Source organism: Rhinopithecus roxellana, chromosome 1, assembly GCF_007565055.1.
Source record: "Rhinopithecus roxellana isolate Shanxi Qingling chromosome 1, ASM756505v1, whole genome shotgun sequence".
Taxonomy (NCBI): Eukaryota; Metazoa; Chordata; class Mammalia; order Primates; family Cercopithecidae; genus Rhinopithecus; species Rhinopithecus roxellana.
The window spans coordinates 136,274,273-136,294,292 of record NC_044549.1 but is presented as its reverse complement, the minus strand read 5'-3'; the positions used below and the strand labels follow the sequence as shown (position 1 = coordinate 136,294,292).

Below are 20,020 nucleotides of genomic sequence, written 5' to 3'. Positions count from 1 at the left end.
CTGTCTCAAAAAATATATATATATTATATGTAATATTATACATTATATATATATATATATAGACATCCATTCATGATAAAAAGCCTCAAAAAACTGGGTACAGAAGGAACATACTCCAACATCATAAAAGCCATATATGACAGAGCCATAGCTAGTATCATACTGAATGGAGAGAAATGGAAAGCTTTTCCTCTAAGACCTGAAACAAAACAAGGCTGCCCACTTTTACCACTATCATTCTACATAGTAGTAGACGTCCTAGCTAGAGCTATCAGAAAAGAGAAACAAAGAGCATCCAAATTGGAAAGGAAGATGTCAAATTACCCTTGTTTACAGATATGATCTTATATTGGAAAAACCTAAAGAATCTACAAAAAAACTATTAGAACTGGTAAATTCAGTAAAGTAGCAGAATATAAAATCAATAAACAAAAATTAGTACCCTTCCTTCCTTTCTTTTATATACTTTTTTTTTTTTTTTTTTTTTTTTTGAGATGGAATCTCACTCTGTCACCTAAGCTGCAGTGCAGTGGTGCAATCTCGGTTCAGTGCAACCTTCACCTCCCAGGGTCAAACAATCCTCCCACCTCAGCCTCCCGAGTAGGTGGAACCACAGACACGTGTCACCACACCTGGCTAATTTTTTGTAGAGACAATGTTTCACCATATTGCCCAGGCTGATCTCAATCTCCTGAGCTCAAGTGATCTGCCCACCTCAGCCTCCCAAAGTGCTGGGATTACAAGTGTGAGCCACCATGCCTGGCCAAAAAATCAGCAGCATTTCTTTATGCCAACAGTGAACAATCTGAAAATGAAGTCAATAAAGTAATCCCATTTACAATAGCTACAAATAAAATTAAATACCTAGAAGTTACTTTAACCAAAGACATGAAAGACCTCTACAGTGAAAATTACAAAGCATAGGTAAAAGAAATTGAAAGGGACACCAAAAAAATGGAAAGATATTCCATATTCATGGGTTGGAAGAATCACTTCCATACTACTCAAAGCAATCTACAGATGCAATGCAATGCCTGTCAAAATCCCAATGACATTCCTCAAAGACATAGAAAAAACAATCCTAAAACATATATGGAACCACAAAAGACCCAGAGTAGCCAAAGCTATACTGAGCAAAACGAACAAAACTGGGGGAATCACATTACCCCAGTTTTTTATACTCACACACACACGCAGACATATAAATTTGCACATCTTTAATTTTTACAGTTTATATATACATACCTCAACATGTAATATATATATATATAAACTGTAAAAATTAAACTAAGTGATTTTAAAAATTCAATAGTATTTTATCATTATAAAGTGAAGGTGGATTTTCTGTTGTTGTTGTTGTTTGAGACAGGGTCTTACTCCGTAGCCCAGGCTGGAGTGTACAGTGGCAAAATCTCGGCTCACTGCAACCTCTGTCTCCCTGGCTCAAGTTAACCTCCCACCTCAGCCTCCCAAATAGCTGGGACTACAGGCATGCAGCATCATGCCTGACTAATTTTTTGTATTTCTGGTAGAGTGAGGGTTTCACCATGTTGCCCAGGCTGGTCTTGAACTCCTGAGCTCAAGAGATCTGCCCACCTCGGCCTCCCAGAGTGCTGGGATTACAGGTGTGAGCCACTATGCCCAGCCAGGATTTTCCTTATATGACACCAAGCCTGAAAACTAAAAAGAGAAAAGACTGGTAGACTTAACTATAAAAACATTTAAATATTCTGTACTACGCAAGATACCATGAACAAAATTAACAGATAAATGACAAACTGGGAAACAATATTTGCAACATATAGAGAGAGGTTTTAAGATGGCTGACTATAGGCATCCAGCACTCACCTCCTCCATAAAGAAAAAACAAAATAGCAAGTAGAAATCACACTTCAAATAGAGCATCTAAGACAGAACACTCAGACTCAACAGAGTAATGACAGCAAACACCTAAGGCACGGAAGGAGAGGGAAAGCAAAGTAGCCAGTTAGGCCAGGATCAGCTGGGAACCCAGAAACGTTTCTCAGTGCAGGCAAAGGGCAAGTGAGAGATCCCCAGCAGTCCACATTCCCACCACAAACTCTCATAACTCTAGCCATGGGAGAGCCCCTCAACCTTCCTGGGCCCTGAGACCAGCATAAGGGAGCTGCCTAGGGACCTCACAACAGCATTGTTCCAGAAAGGGAGCTCACACTGAGTACCAAACACCACCCCTCTGAGACATTAACAGCTGCAGCACAGTGACATTTTGGGAACTCAGCCCTGACAAGACTGAATCCTGATCTGGGGACCAACAGCCCCAGATCATCCTGCCACATCCAGCCAGAGGACTGCAGCAGAATGACGCCAGTTGGACCTAGTGGAGCAGAAGGGTTCCCAGTACTCTAGCATACCCCTGAAATGGGTGGTGTAGCACGAGGGAGGATGTACCCAGGACAAAGGGAGTCAAAGCATGTGTTCCCCAGAGCCAGAAACCCACCTGCCTGGGGCCATTGCCACTGACAGCAACTCAGGCAGCAGCAAGACTGCAGTACACCTGCATGCACCCTGAGGACAGGGTCTCCATGCTTGCCATCACTGGTGCAGCCTCTATTGCCACCACCAAGAGCCAAAGCATTCTCCACTGACAGCAAACCCGCCCCACTCCAGCAGCAGGGCACTTGAAAGTACCCTGAGGACTGGCTGTCCTGCTGCGAACACTGCCACCACTGCCACCACCATGGGTGCCAAAGCATGCACTCTCCTGCAAGTCTGCCTGCTTGCAGCTGTTCCCACTGACAGCAACCCTGCCTTCCCAAGCAGCAGGGCCACAGCACATTTCCATGCCCCTGAGGACAGGTTGTCACCACCTACCACTGCTGCTGCTACTACACAAACACTGCTTTGGGAGGCCTGAAGATTATAACACACTGCCCACTATGTGTACCACCAGAGGGCCTGAGGACAGAGCCACTTGGCCTGCCACTTCCCCTCCCCCAACTCCCAGTACCTGAACAAGCCACCTGGGGACTTGAGGATCATTCCACTCCATCCACCCCTTCAGGGGGCTGAGAATGAGCCCATCCTACCTACCATTACTACCACCACAGCTGGCATCCACCCACACATGCCATCTGGGGGCCTGTAGGCTGGCCCATGCACCCACTGTAGCCACTGCTAACACCAGCACGGGCCACTTAGGAGCCTGAGGATTGCATTGCCACCTCTACGGCCATTGTCCACACCATACATGCTGCCCAGAAGACTAAGGACGCATCCACCTACCCAGCTCACCACTGCCACTACTGGCACCTGACCAAAATGTCTGGAGTCCCAAGAACCAGTCCACTAACATCAGTGGCTGCATATACCACCTGGTGACTCAAGAACAGGTATGCTGAACATGCCATTACCACATTGGGGTCAAGGACTGCCCCAGCTGGCATCTGTGTCCCCAGTAAACTTAACCACAGCCTCCACTAACAACCACAGCCTAAGCCACTGAGGAAGTCACAAAAAACACTGACATTATTTATAGCCAAAGAAATCATACAGAGACTACACTACTGCATGCACCTAGACTCAAAGCCGAAATGTCCAACCCAACCAATAGCTCAGATACATCTTCAAGAAAAAATCTTGCCCTAGGAAATCCAATCCAAAAATTGGAAGAAGTAACTGTTATACCAGCTGTGCAGATATCAACATAAAGACACAGAAACATGAAAAAGCAAGGAAATATGATGTCTCAAAAGGAACACAGTAATTGTCCAGCAACAGATTCCAATAAAAAAGAGATGTATGAAATGCTGAGAAAAATGTTCAAAATATTCATTTTAAAGCTTAGTGAGAGACAAGAAATCACAGAACACAAAGGAATCAGAAATGTGATTCAGGATATGAATGAGATAGATATCATAAAAAAGTGATATAGAAATCCTGGAACTGAATAATTCAATAAATAAAATTTAAAAATACATTTCAGAGCTTCACTAGTAGACTAGATCAAGCAGAACAAAGAATTTCAGAACCTGAAGACAGGTCTTTTGAAATAATCCAGCCAGACCAAAAATTATTTAAAAAAAGAAAAAGAAAAAGAAGGAACAAAACCTATGTGACATGTGAGACATCATAAAGTAATCAAATGTTTGAATTTTTGGCATTCCTGAAGATGAATAGAAGATCAAAGGAATAGAAAAACTATTTCATGAAATCATAGCTTAAAATTTCCCAAGTTTAGTCAAAGACTTAGATATCTCAGAGATCACCAAATTGATACAGTCAAAAAGGTCTTCACCCAGCACATTATAGTCAAATTGTCAAAAGTCAAAGACAAAGGGAGACTTCTAAAAACAGCAAGAGAAAAGCATCTATCATATATAAGAGAGCTCCCCCGACCCCAGCCATCACATTAACAATGGATTCCTCAGCAGAAACCTTACAGGCAATGAGAGAATTAGATGATATATTCAAAGTAGTGAAAGAAAGAAAAAAAAAAAGCCAGCCAAGGATACTATACCCAGCAAAGGTTTCCCTCACAAATGAAGGAGAAAGCAAGTTTTTGTGTGATTCCCAGATAAGCAAAAACTGAGAGAATGCATCACCACTAGTCTGATACTGTAGGAAGTGGTTAAGGGGTCCTACAACTGAAAGTAAAAAAATTGTATCTACCATCATGAAACACATAAATGTATAAAACTCACTGGTATAGCAAATGTATAAATAAGGGGGAGAAAGGACTCAAATGTTTCCGCTATAGAAAACCATCAAGGCACAATGATAAAACAATAAGAGAGGAACAAGGGATATACAAAACCACCAGAAATCAATTAATAAATCAACAGGAATAAGTCCTCACATAACAATATTAACCCTGAATGTAAGTGAATTAAATTTTCCACTTAAAATTTGTAGGCTGTCTGAATGGATAAAAAAATTACCCAACTACATGCTGCCACAATAAGCTCACTTCACCTGTAAAAACACATATAGCCTGAAAGTAAAGGGAATAAAAAAAAATTCCCTACAAATTGGAAACCAAAAGTGATCAGGAATAGCTATACTTAACATCAGACAAAACAGATGTTAAGTCAACAATGGTAAAAAGAGACAAAGATGGTCATAATATAATAATAAAGGATCAATTCAGCAAAAAGATATAACAATTCTAAATATGTATGCACCCAACAATGGAGCACCCAGGTATAAAAAGACAATATTATTAAATCTAACAGGAGAGAGAGGCTCCAATACAATAATAGTTGGAGGCTTCAACAACCCACTCTCAGCATTAGAAAGATCATCTAGATAGAAATTTAACATAGAAATATTGGACTTACTGCACTTTAGACCAAATGAACATAAGAGATATTTACAGAATTACATTCTGTAAATTGCAGTTGCAGAATATACATTGTTCTCATCAGCACATGGGACATTCTCTAGGACAGACCATATGTTAGGCCAGAAAACAAAACTCAACAAAGTTTTTAAAATCAAAATTAAACCAAGTAACTTCTCAGACCACAATGGTATAACATTAGAAATCAATGACCAGAGGGACTTCAGAAACTGTACAAGTAGAAATTAAACAACACGTTCCTGAATGATCATTGGCTCAAGGAAGAAATTAAGGAGGAAATAAAAAATGTCTTGACACAAATGAAAATTTAAATACAGTATACCAAAACCTATGTGATATGGCAAGCAATGCTAAGAGAGAAGTCTATAGCAACAAACATCTACATCAGAAAAAACAAACCCACAAAGCTCTTGAATAAACAACCTAATGATATACTTCAAAGAAACAGAAAAGCAAGAACCAAACCCCAAACCTGAAGAAGAAATAATAAAGATCAAATATAAGAGCAGAACTAAATGAAATAGAGACTAAAAAGATCAATACAAAGGATCAACAAAACAAATATGGTTTTTGTGTGTGTGTGTTTTGTTTTTGAGATGGAGTTTCACTCTTGTCACCCAGGCTGGAGTGCAGTGGCACGATCTTGGCTCACTGCAACCTCCACCTCCCGGGTTCAAGCAATTCTCCTGCCTCAGTCTCTCAAGTAGCTGGGATTACAGGCACCCACCACCATGCCCGGCTAATTTTTTGTACTTTTAGTAGAGACAGGGTTTTGCCACGTTGGGCAGGCTGGTCACGAACTCCTGACCTCAGGTAATCCGCCTGCCTCAGCCCCCCAAAGTACTGGGATTCCAGGCGTGAGCCACCGGGCCCAGCCCCAAAATTGATTTTTTAAAAGATAAACAAAATCAATAAACTTCTGGCTAGACTAACCAAGAAAAAAAGTGAAATGACTCAAACAAAACCAGAAATAAAAAAGGTCACATTAAAACCTAGAAGAAATAGATAAATTCCTAGATGCATACAACCTACCAAGATTGAATCGGGAAGAAATAGAATACCTGAACAGGCCAATAATAAGTAATGATGTTAAATCAGTAACAAAAAGTCAAACAAACAAAAACCAAGGACCAGATGTCTGCCAAATTCTACTAAACTTTCAATGAAAAACTAACACGAATTCTTTTCAAACTATTCCAAAAAAGTGGAAGAAGAGGGAATACTCCCTGACTCATTCTATAAGGCCAGCATTACCCTGGTATCAAAAACACACAAGGCCACAACATCAAAAACTACAGGGCAATATCCCTAATGATCACAGACACAAAAATCCTCAACAAGATACTAGCAAACCAAATCCAACAACACATCAAAAAGATTATACATCATGATCAAGTGTGATATATCCCATGGTTGTGAGGATAATTAACATATTCAAATCAATATGTTGTGATACATCACATTAACAGAATGATGGACAAAAACCATGCAATCATGTCAACTGATGCAGAAAAAGCACTTAACAAAATTCATCATCCTTCATGTTAAAAAAAAACTCTCAACAAACTAGGCATACAAGGAACATACCACAACATAATAAAGGCAATATATCACAAACCCACAACTAACATCATGCTGCATGGGGAAAAGCTGAATGCCTTTCCTATAAGAACGGGAACGGAACAAGAAAAGGATGCCCACTTTCACCAGTGTGTATTAGTCAACATAGTGCTAGAAGTCCTAGCCAGAGCAATCAGATAAGAGAAAGGGGGAAAAGAAAAAGCATCTAAATTGGAAAAGAGAAAGTCAAACTATCCCTCTTTGCAGATGACATGATCTTATATTTAGAAAAACCTAAAGTCTCCACCAAAAAACTCTCAGATCTGATTAACAAATTCAGTAAAGTTGCAGAATACAAAATCAACAAATAAAAATCAGTAGCATTTCTCTACACTAATAATGAACTACCTGAAATAGAAATCAAGAAGGAAATCCCATTTATAATACCTACCAAAAAGTAAAATACCTACAAATAAACTTAACCAAAGAGGGAAAAAAGCTCTCCAAGGAAAACTATAAAACAGTGATGATAGAAATTGAAGTGGACACAAACAAATGAAAGGACATCCCACGCTTGTGGATTGGAGAAATTAATACTGTTAAAATGACCACACACCTAAAGCAACCTACAGATCCCGTGAAATTTCTCTCAAAATACCAGTGTCATTTTTCACAGAAATAGAAAAAATAATTCTAAAATTTATATGGAAACAAAAACGAGCCCAAATAATCATAGCAATCTTAAGCAGAAAGAACAAAACTAGAGGCATTATACTACCTGGCTTCAAACTGTTACAAGGATATAGTAACCCAAAGAAAAAAATATTTGAATAAATATAGACACATAAACTAACAGAACAGAATAGAAAACCTAAATATAAATCCACATTTTTTACAGCTTACTGATTTTTGACAAAGTCACCAAGAACATACATGGGAGAAAGGACAGTTTCTTCAATAACTGGTTCTGTGAAAATTGAATAACCATATGCAGAATAAAGTATATATTTCATTGTATATCAAAATAAACTCAAAATTGATTAAAGACTTAAAATAAATCTCTGAAAGTATAACACTACTAGAAGAAAACACACAGGAAGCACTTCAGGACACTGGTCTAGTCAAATATTCTATGGCTAGGACCTGAAAAGCACAGGCAACAAAAATGACAATAGAAAAATGAGACTATATTGAACTAAAAAGCTTCTGCACAGCAAAGAAAACAATCAGCAGAGTGAAGAAACAACCTGTTGAATAGGAGAAAACGTTTGCAAATTATTCATCTGACCAGAAACTATTACCCAGAATATACAAGGAACTCAAACAACTCAACAGCAAAAAAAAAAAAAAAAAAAAAAAAAAAATCCCATTTAAAAGTGGGGAAAGGACATGAGTAGACAATTCTCAAAAGACATACAAATGGCTCACAAGTATATAAAAAGTACTCAGTATCACCAGGCATCAGGAAAATGCAAACCAAAATCACGAGATATCATCTTGCCCCAGTTAGAACGGCTATTATTAAAAAGACAAAAAATAACAGATGCTGACAAGGATTCAGAGAAAACAGAACTCTTCTTCATACTATCGGTGGGAATGTAAATTAGTACAGCCATTATGAAAAGCAGTATGGAGATATATCAAAAAACTAAAAAGAGAACTACCATATGATCCAGCAATACCACTACAGGGTATTTATCCAAGGAAAAGAAATTGGTATGTCAAATGGACACCTGCACTCCCATGTTTATTGTAGTATTAGTCACAATAGGAAAAATATGGACCCAACCTAAGTGTCTATCTACCAATGGATGAATAGATGAAGAAAATGTTGTATATATACATAATGAAATACTACTCAGCTATAAAAAGAATGAAATCCTGTCATGTGCAGCAACATAGATAGAACTGGAGGTCATTATGCTAAGTGAAATAAGCCAGGCACAGAGACAAATGTTGCATGTTCTCACTCATATGTGGGAGCTAAAACACTAACCTCATGGAGTTAGAGAGTAGAATGATGGTTACCAGAGACTGGGAAGGGTGTGTGTGTTGGAGGCAGAGGATGTAGGGAGATTGGTTAATTGGTACAAACATACAGTTAGATAGAAGAAATAAGTTCTAATGTTCGATAGCAGAGTAGGTGACTATAGTTCACAACAATGTATATTTCAAAATAGCTAGATGAGAGGACTTGAAATGTTTCCAAAACATAGAAATGACACATAACTTGAGGTACAGGATATCGTGAATATCCCTACTTGATCATTACACAGTCTATGCAAGTAACAAAATATCATATATGCTCCATAAATATATGCAAATATTATGTATCAATAAAAATGTTTTTAAAGTTAAAAATACATAGTTCACAAGATAGCTCAAATAAACTAATACAAATTTTACTTGTGGATAATACTCTGTGTTTAAAAGAAAGATACTATTTGCAAATAATCTATTGCTTCACTCCAAATAAATTGAAAATTATTCAATTTAATTATACTTTGGGATGATATATACTTCTTAATTGTTGAGAGATGTAGATATTCTTTTCATTGCTAGTGTTTGTCTCTGTAACACGTGACACTAGGTGACGTCTGGTGCCACACTTTCATTTGTAATATAGACCTGTTCCTTTTCTAATAAGCAGCATATATATCAACATGTTTCCCATTCAATTTGAGTCCTCCTATAAATCTAGCACCTGTTTAAGTGCTATGAAAACAGTATTGGTCTCATGGAACTTACTTTCCTGTGCCATGACTCATATAAAGAAACAAATAATAAAATATTCAACCATAGTTTCAAAGTTCTACCTCCAGCATGGTAGGACAAGCCCAGTATAGCCTAATTCTCCCTCTAAAGCTCTAGATAAAATGAAGCAACTACATGGGGACTCTGAAAAGTACACAAAAGTAAGTCGGTAATGAAATGTAGTCAAAAACGTTGAGGTACTACCTCTAAGAGGTAAGTCTCCCAGGTCTTTGATTTTCTATCTCATGGCCTTTCCCCAAGGAAAGGACCTAGTCACACAACTGTGCAGAAGAGTAGCAGCATGAGTGGCTAAAACTGCAATAAAAACCCATCTTTCTGGACAGAGGAACCAGGAAAAGGGGCCTCAGAAGGCCAGAATGTGTGGGAATTTCCAGAGACGAGAGAGCTGGAAAGGGGGATCATCTGTATATGAGCCTACGCAAGACTTGGGCTTATCCCTGCGTTTCATAAACGTTGCACAGATCAACAGAAACATAGCAAAGGTTTTAAAACCTGAACTAAAATTTAAACTACAAAAGATGGCTGACTAGAAGCAGCTAGTGTGCACTGTTCTCATTGAGAGGAGACAAAGTGGTAAGTAAACATTAGTTCTTCAACTTTATCATCCAGGAGGACATTCTAGGATTCATCAAATAAGTAATGCAACCCATGGAGAACAGACAGGAATGAGACAGGATAGTTGCTCACCCAGGATTGGTGTGGAGCCAAGGGAGACCCCCTATCAATGTGGAGAAAGGTGAGTGAGAGCCCCTGGGTACCCGCACTTCTGCCATAGACCTTTGCAACCCCGAGCTCAGAAGATCCTTCCTGACCCCTTCCACCTAAGGCCTCTGCACAGACACAGAGAGTTGCATGGAGTCTGGGCAAAGCCACCACTCAGGCACGTGCAGAGACCAAGGGGCCTTGGACCCCTGGGCTCATGGAACTAGTAGCTATAGCTCCAGGAATGGGGGAGGCCAGGCTCTCTCTCACGCCCTGAGGATAAGGGCCAAACCTATAGGGCTGAGGAGTGGGTGGACTGCATGCCTCACCTTTGCTGTACCTTCCTGGACAAGGCCCACTGGTCTGGGACCCCTGCATAACCACCCCAGCCCCACCTGAGCTCTCAGGCTGGTAGCAGTTCTGCATTTCCCTGGGACAGAGCCCCCAGATGTAATAGGCAGGCCCACCATTTTTGCCACTGAGCAGCCCCACTCCTACTGGCCTCGGGCTCATGAGAAAGTGAAGAGCTTAAGGATGATTGTGCTTCAGCACAGCATAGCTGCCTTACGGAAAAGTAGCCAGGATGCTTTCCACATGGGTCCCTGTCCCTGTTCCTCTTCACTGGACAGGGCCTCTCAACCTGGGCTACCAGCACAACTCTGCTGCCCTGACTTGAACACTTCAGTCAGTGGCAGCTCTGCATTTCACTGATGAGGAAATCCCAGAGACAACCCACAGCCATTCTGTCACTGCAGCTGAAGTGGCACTGCCCTTATGGCCCTTGCTCTGGAGAAGGAACAAAGGGACTGGTCACTTCACTACCACTTCCAGGATACCACAGCTTCCAAACAGAGAGGAGCTGAGTCTCTCTTCCTTGTGAGTCCCCACCCCGTACTCTTCACAAGGCAAGGCCCCCAGGAGCAGCTGTCCCACACCCAACTGAACATTCCTACTGGCAGTAGCTCTGTATTCCATTCAATGAGAAGACTTAACTATCCTAAATATATATGCACCCAATACTGGAGCACCCAGATTAATAAAATAAGTTCTTAGAGACTTATGAAGAGACTTAGATAACTACACAATAATTGTGGGAAACTTTTAACACCTCACTGACAGTATTGGACAGATCGTTGAGGCAGAAAAACTAACAAAGATATTTGGGACCTAAACTTGACATTTGACAAAATGAACCTAACAGACATCTACAGACCATTCCACCCAACATAGAATGTACATTCTTCTCATCTGCACATGGCACATACTCTAAAATTGATCACATACTTGGCCATAAAGCAATTCTCAAGAAACTGAAAAAAAAAATCCTACCAACCACACCCTTGGAACACAACCCAAAGAAACAAGAAATCAATACCAAGAAGATCTACTAAAACCAAACAATTAAGTGAAAATTAAACAATCAGCTCCCCAATGACATTTGGGTAAACAATGAAATTAAGGCAGAAATCAAGAAATTCTTTGAAACTAATGAAAACAAACATAGAACATACTAGAAACTCTGGACACAGCTAAAGCAGTGTTATAAGGAAAGATGATAGTGCTAAATGCCAACATCAAAAAGTCAGAAAGATCTCAAATCAACAACCTAACATCAAACCTAGAGGAACCTGAAAAACAAGAGCAAACCAACCCCAAAGGTAGCAGAAGAAGAGCAGAGCTGAACTGAACTGAATAAAACAGAGACAGGAAAAACCACGCAAAAGATCAACAAAACCAAAAGTGGGTTTTTTAAAAGAATAAATAAGATTGATAGACTGCTAGCTAGACTAATAAAGAAAACAGAGAGAAGATTCAAATAAACACAATCAGAAAGGACAAAGGGAACATGACCACTGACCAAGAATATTATGAATACCTCACAAACTGGAAAACATAGTAGAAATGGATAAATTCCTGGAAACATACAACCTCCCAAGATTGAACCAGAAAGAATGTGAATACTTGAACAGACCAATAATGAGTTCTAAAATTGAATCAGTAATAAAAAACCTACTAACCAGAAAAAGCCCTGGACCAGACAAATTCACAGCCCAATTCTACCAGACACAGAAAGAAGAGCTGGTACCAATCCTACTGAAACTATCCCAAATAATTAAGGAGGAAGGTCTCCTCCCTTACTCATTTGATAATGCTAGCATCATTTTGATATCAAAACTTGGCAGCGACACAACAAAAAAAAGAAAACATCAGACCAATATCCCTGATGACCAAAAATGTAAAAATCCACAATAAAATACTAACAAACCAAACCTAGCAGCACATCAAAAAGCTAATCCACCACAATCAAGTAGGCTTTATTTCTGGGATAGAGGTTGGTTCAACATATGCAAATCAATAAAAGTGATTCATCTCATAAACAGAAACAAAAACTACATGAACATGTCAACAGATGCAGAAAAGGCTTTTGATAAAATTCAAATCCCTTCATATTAAAAACCCTCAACAAACTAGATACCAAAGATACATATCCTAAAATAATAGGAGCTATCTATGACAAACCCACAGCCAACATCATACTGAATGGGCAAAAGCTGGAACTATTCTCCTTGAGAACTGGAATAAGACAAAATGCCCATTCCCACATTTCTGTTCAACATATCGCTAGAAGTCGTAGCCAGAGCAATCAGACAAGAGAAAGAAAGAAAAGGCATCCAAACAGGAAGAGAGGAAGTCAAACTATCTCTCTTCATGGATGATGTGACACTATACCTAAAAAACCCCATAGTCTCTGCCCAAAGGCTTCTAGATCCAATGAACAACTTCAGCAAAGTTTTAGGATACAAAATCAATGTACAAAAATCAGTACCATTTCAATACACCAATAACATACAAGCTGAGAGACAAATCAAAAGTGAAAGCCTATTCACAACAGCAACAAAAAGGAATAGGAATACAGATAACCAGTGAGGTGAAAGAGCTGTACAGTGAGAGTTACAAAATACTGTTGAAAAAAATCAGAGGTGACACAAAAAAATGAAAAAACATTCTATGCTCATGAATAGGAAGGATCAACATTTTTAAAATGGTCAAACTGCCCACAACTATTCACAGATTCAATGCTAATCCTGTCAAACTACCAATGACATTTTTTACAGAATTAGAAAAAACATTCTAAAATTCATTTGGAACCAAAAAAGAGACCAAATACCCAAAGCAATCCTAATCCAAAAGCACAAAGCCAGAAGCATCACACTATCTGACTTCAAACTATACTATAAAGATAGAGTAACCAGGCAGGGTGAGGGGGCTCACGCCGGTAATCCTAGCACTTTGGGAAGCCAACATGGGCAGATCACAAGGTCAGGAGTTTGAGACCAGCCTGGACAACATAGTAAAACCCCGTCTCTACTAAAAATACAAAAAAAAAATTAGGTGGGCATGGTGGCAGATGCTTGTAATCCCAGCTACTCGGGAGGCTGAGGCAGGAGAATTGCTTGAATCTGGGAGGCAACAGTTGCAGTAAGCTGAGATCTTGCCATTGCACTCCAGCCTAGGCAACATTGTGAGACTCCATCTCAAAAAAAAAAAAAAAAAAAAAAAAAAGAGTAACCAAAACAGCACGGTACTGATATAAAAATAGACACATAGACCAATGGAATAGAATACAGAGCCCAGAAATAAAGTCATATATCTATAATCACCTGATCTTCAACCAAGTTGACAAAAACAAGCAATGGGGAAAGGACTCCCTATTTAATAAATGCTGCTGGGATAACTGGCTAGTCACATGCAGAAGATTAAAATTAGACCTGAAACTTTCACCATATACAAAAATCAACTCAAGATGCATTAAAGACTTAAATATAGAACCTAAAACTATAAATACCCTAAAAGAAAATCTAGGAAATACCATTCTGGACATTGGCTCAGGGAAAGATTTGATGATGAAGATGCCAAAAGCAACTGCAACAAAAACAAAAACTGAAAAACGAGACCTAATGAAATGAAAGAGCTTCTGCACAGCAAGAGAAACTACCAACAGAGCAAACAGACAACGTATAGAATGGGAGAAAATATTTGCAAACTACATATCCAACAAAGGTCTAATATTCAGAATCTATAAGCAACATAAATAAATCAACAAGCACAACACAAACAACCCCATTAAAAATGGGCAAAGGACGTGAATAGACACTTCTCAAAAGAAGATAAACACATGGTCAACAAGCCTATGAAAAAATGCTCAATATCACTAAACATTAGGGAAATGCAACTCTAAAGCACAGTGAAATACCGTCTCACACCAGTCAGAATGGCTATTATCAAAAAGTCAAAAAAATAACAGATGCTGGCAAGGTTGTTGAGGAAAGGGAATACTTATACACTGGTGGTGGAAATGTAAATTAATTCAGCCACTGTGGAAAGCAGTCTGGAGATTGCTGAAAGAACTTAAAATAGAACTACCATTTGACCCAGCAATTTCATTACTGGGTATACACCCAAAGAAATATAAATCATTTTACCACAAAGACACAGGTATGCATATGTTTATCGCAGCACTATTCACAATAGCAAAGACACAGAATCAACCTAGAAGCCCATCAGCAGTGGACTGGATAAAGAAAATGTGGTACGCATACACCATGGAATACTACATAGTTATTAAAAAATGAGATCATGGTCTTTGCAACAACATGGATGGAGCTGGAAGCTGTAATCTTAAACGAGTTAATGCAGGAACAGAAAATCAAATACTGTATGTTTTTACTTATAAGTGGTAGCTAAACATTGAGTATACATGGACACAAAAAAGGGAACGATAGACACTGAAGCCTATTGGAGGGTGGAGTGTGGGAGGAACGTGAGGACTGAAAAACTACCTGTCAAGTATTATGAGATTACCCGGGTGACAAAATTATCCTGAACACCAAATCCTCATGACATGCAATTTACCCATGTAACAAACCTGCACACGTATCCCTTGAACCCAAAATAAGAGTTGGAAAGAAAAATGAAAAATAAAATTCTAACTATAGCTCAGACTAACCCCTGAGTAGCAAGCACATCCACGGGGTAGCACCAAAGCAGCATAGGAAAGGCATTAAAATCGAATCTGAGATTAGAATCACTTTCCACAGAAAGTGAGAGTACGCTTAGTCACATGGATTGCCTACTAAAACAAACAAAAAATTAATATTATCCAGAGCATAACAGAACACAGAATCATATCAACATAATTTTCAAATTTTCCAATATACACTCCAAAATGACTTGACATATTAAAAAAAAAAAAAAGGAAAATGTGTCCAATTCTCAAGGGAAAGGACGATCAACAGATGCCAATTCTGAGTTGATCCAAATGTTGGAATTATCAGAGAAGACTTTAAAGTAGCTACTAACTATGGTCCCTGGGGTAAAAGACCAAACTTGAAATGAACAGAAAGGTATAGGTACTCAAAAGAGGAACAGAAACCACTGAAAAAAGAGCCAATCAGAAAATGAAGAGTTAAAAAATACAGTATCTAAGATTCTAAAAATCTCTGGGTGAGCTCAACAGCAGAACAGATATGACAGAGACAAAAGTAAGTGAACTGCAAGATATAGCAACAGAAAATATCCAGCATAGATAGATATGAGGAACAAGAGAGAGGAAAAAAGATTGAAAAATAAATGAACAAAGCCTTAGAGACATGTAGGACATTATCAAAACAGCTAACATTCTTGTCACTGGATTCCCAGAAGAGAAGAAAATAACCTGGGGCAGAAAAATATTTGGAAAAAGTAATTTCTGAAAACTTCCCAAAATTACTGAAATACATCATTTTACAAATTCAGGAACTAGAAACACACAAACAGAATAAATAAAATACCTCAACATATCAGAATCAAACCATTTAAAACCTAAGTGTTTAAATCTTGATATAATCTAGAGAAAAACGAAAAATTACATATCAGCGGAAAACTATTTGAATGACTACAGATGAGACCTGAAGACAGTCTTTTTTATGTTTTTAAAATTTATTTATTTATTTATTGGAGACATAGTTTTGCTCTGTTTCCTAGGCTAGAGTGCAATGACATGCTGACAGCACACTGCAGTCTCAAACTCCTGGGCTCAAGGGATTTGCTCCCACCTCAGCAACAGCCACCCTAGTAGCTAGGACTACAGGTGCATGCCATTGGACCGGCTAATTTTTTTGTATTATTTTGTAGAGACGGTGTTTCGCCACGTTGCCCAGGTTGGTCTCAAACTGCTGGGCTCAAGTGATCCACCCACCTCAGCCTCCCAAAGTGCTGGGATTACAGGCATGAGCCACCAGACCTGGCCCAAAATAGTCTTTTACGAGTTTTAAAGCTTTGATTTTTCCGTAAGTGCACTCCTGGTAACTTGAAACCATTGCACATTTGTCTCCTTTCTGTGGCCAGAATTGTTTTGTATCTCAAGTATGGAAAGGAGCTTTGCCAGAATCCTCCCATGCTAAGTGTAAGTAGAGCAGTTAGACTTTAACATGGTTGTGTAATAGTAATGAACATTCACATCTGACTTCAGGCAAGGCATGGCTGGAATGAAAAACATTGACCGTTAAGTGTTTTAAGGTGAACTTCTCAGATACTAGATCTCTTAGCTCACATAGTGGAATTTCCAGGAAAGTACAGGGTTCGCTCTTTATCTCCTGAGAAATGCAATGATGATTCTTTAAAGTACTGAGGGGTCAGGGAGAGGAGAAAACCATTAACCAAGAATTGTATAATCAGCTAAAATATTTTGCAGAAATGAAGGCAAAAGTAAAATATTCTCAAATGAAGGAAAATGAAGGGAATTTGTCACAAGCAGACTTGCTCTAAAAAGAATGCTAAAATTCTTCAGGATAAAGGGAAATTATACCAGAAGGAAAAATGGATTTTCAGGAATGAAGCAAAACATAAATGTAAATGGGTAAGTAAATATAAAAGACTATTTTTCCTCTTGAGTTCTACATGACTGTTGAAAGCAAAAATTATAAAAACATCTGATGGGGCTTCCATATGTATAAATGTAATACATATACCAACTAATGACTAAAGGTCAGGGAGTGGGGTAGGAGACAGTGGTAAACCTATATGGTTGCAAGGCTTCTTTCTACATTTTACTTGAAGTGGTATAATAGTAATACTAAGTAGACTGCAAAAGTTTAGGTATGTATATTATAATCCACAGAATTACCAAAAACTTACCAAAAAGTATATTAAAACTATAATATAGAAATTAAAATGGAGTATTACAAATTTTTAAATAATCCATAAGAAAGCAGGAAAGCAGAAACATAAAAACAAAAATATAGAGGAGAAACAGAAAACAAATAATAAAATGGCAGGCCTAAATCCAACCATATAATTACATTAAATGTAAATTATCTAAACATAGCAATTAAAACACAGAAATTGTCAGATTGGAATTTTTAAAAAGAGATCTAATATGTGTTATCTACAAGTAATTTACTTTAAATATAAAAATAGATAGAAAAAAGATGGGAAAAATATACCATGGAAAAATTAATAAAAAAAAGCTGGACTGGCTGTATTAATATCAGACAAAGTAGATTTCAGAACAGACATTACTAGGAATAAAGAGAGATAGTACAGACTGTTTAAAAAGAGTCAATTTATCAAAACACAAGAGTTCTAAACGTGCATACATCTAACAACAAAGCTTCAAAACACACAAAATAAAAATACACAGAAGTGAAATGAGAATTAAAGAAATCCACAATTATATGTTGAAACGTCAGTGCTAACAAAATCATCAACTTGGTATGGAACTACATTCTGCCCAACAATAGGAAACAAAATATTCTTTCATAAGTGCACATGGAACGTTCACCAAGATATTCTGGGGCAACACAAATCTTAACTTGAAAAAATCTTAAAAGTACATGCGTGTGAGTGTGTGTGTGTGTGTGTGTGTGTGTGTGTGTGTGTGTGCTGGGTTTTTTTGTTTGTTTTTTGTTTTTTTTTTAGATGGAGTCTCAGCCAGGTGTGATGGCTCACGCCTACAATCCCAGCACTATGGAGGCTGACGTGGGTGGATCACGAGGTCAGGAGTTCAAGACCAGCCTGACCAATATGATGAAACCCCGTCTCTACTAAAACTACAAAAATTAGCTGGGCGTGGTGGCACGTGCCTGTAGTCCCAGCTACTTGGGAGGCTGAGGCAGGAGAATCACTTGAACCTGGGAGGCAGAGGTTGCAGTGAGTCAAGATCGCGCCACTGCACTCCAGCCTGGGCAACAGAGCAAGATGCCATCTCAAAAAAAAAAAAAAAATTGCTATATGGTACCTCATATTGTTATCTCTTGGTGTGCTTTTATTGTTTTACTTGGCAATTTTATACATCTAAAGTATACTGCTACATAATCAACTTGACTCTTATTTACAAAGGACTTCAAAGCTTAGTAGTGACTTAAGCACTATTAGAGAATGTTTTGGTGCATATTTGAGTATCAGTTATGATTTTCAATGGAAATAAACCCAAAGGGCAAGTAACTGTCATTATAATTCTGATTATTAGAATAGAACAATAGCTACATATTGGACATTTCACCTCCTGCCTTTAGAACCCTTAAGATGCAATTATTTAATTTTGAAGCATACCCCTTTTGTTTCCTTTGCAGCCTGAGAATCATTATTTTTTTCAAAACCTTCTTTCAGCTCCTAGTCCTTGAGTGATGAGTGTGGTCATATAGATGCTTATATCATACAGATAATTTTATATCATATAGATATTTTAAATACTGAATAACATAGCAAAAACCTTTGAAAGCAAGATGACACCTAAGACCAATGGCTACCATATAAGGCAAACATATCAACTGTGAATCGAATAGTAAATGCTACTCCTGCTACCAATGAATAGTGTCAGGCATTCAAGTACCAGGTATGGCTTTTTCTGCTATGACACATGACTTCTTAAGAGCAGATAATCACATAACAAACAACATATTATGTAATTAGCATTTTCTTACTTATTAAAAAATAAATTTTAGGCTGGGCATGTCGGCTCAAGCCTGTAATCCCAACACTTTGGGAGGTCGAGGTAGATGAATCTCTTGAGCCCAGGAGTTGGAGACCAGTCTGGGCAACAAAGCGAGACCCTGTCTCTACATAAAATAAAACGTTTTTTAAAATCAAAAATAGACCAGCCGCGGTGGCTCATGCCTGTAATCCCAGCACTTTGGGAGGTCGAGAGGGGTGGATCACCTGAGGTCAGAAGTTTGAGACCAGCCTGACCAACATGGTGAAACCCCATCTCTACTAAGAAATACAAAAATTAGCTGGCATGGTGACTGGTGCCTGTAATCGCAGCTACTCCGGAGGCTGAGGCAGGAGAATCGCTTGAACTCGGGAGGCGGAGGCTGCAGCGAGCCAAGATCGCATCACTGAACTGGGCTACAGAGTGAGACTCCGGCTCAAAAAAATAATAAAAATAAAAAATAAATTTTATAAGGAAAAATATCCCTAGAATATTTTTCTCCACCAAGGGCTACCTATTAATATCTCACATAACTCTGTGCTTGAAACACAATTTGGGAAATATTGCCTTAAGATTTACTTTGACTAGCAATTCAGTGTTGCTTTTTAAAAAAAATTCTGTACTCTGAAGTAACAGTGTTCTAAAACTGCTTAAAAACATTGGTTCGAGAA

General features: G+C 38.4%; 1 long non-coding RNA gene across 1 annotated transcript in view; it reads right to left on the bottom strand.

Annotated features, from left to right (window-relative positions):
• LOC104670638 overlaps positions 1-20,020 on the bottom strand; it is a 46,799-nt gene that overhangs the window by 25,769 nt on the left and 1,010 nt on the right. Inside the window, exon 2 of the long non-coding RNA XR_749163.1 lies at positions 17,544-17,549. This is a non-coding gene — a long non-coding RNA (uncharacterized LOC104670638). The remainder of the gene's footprint in view (positions 1-17,543; positions 17,550-20,020) is intronic.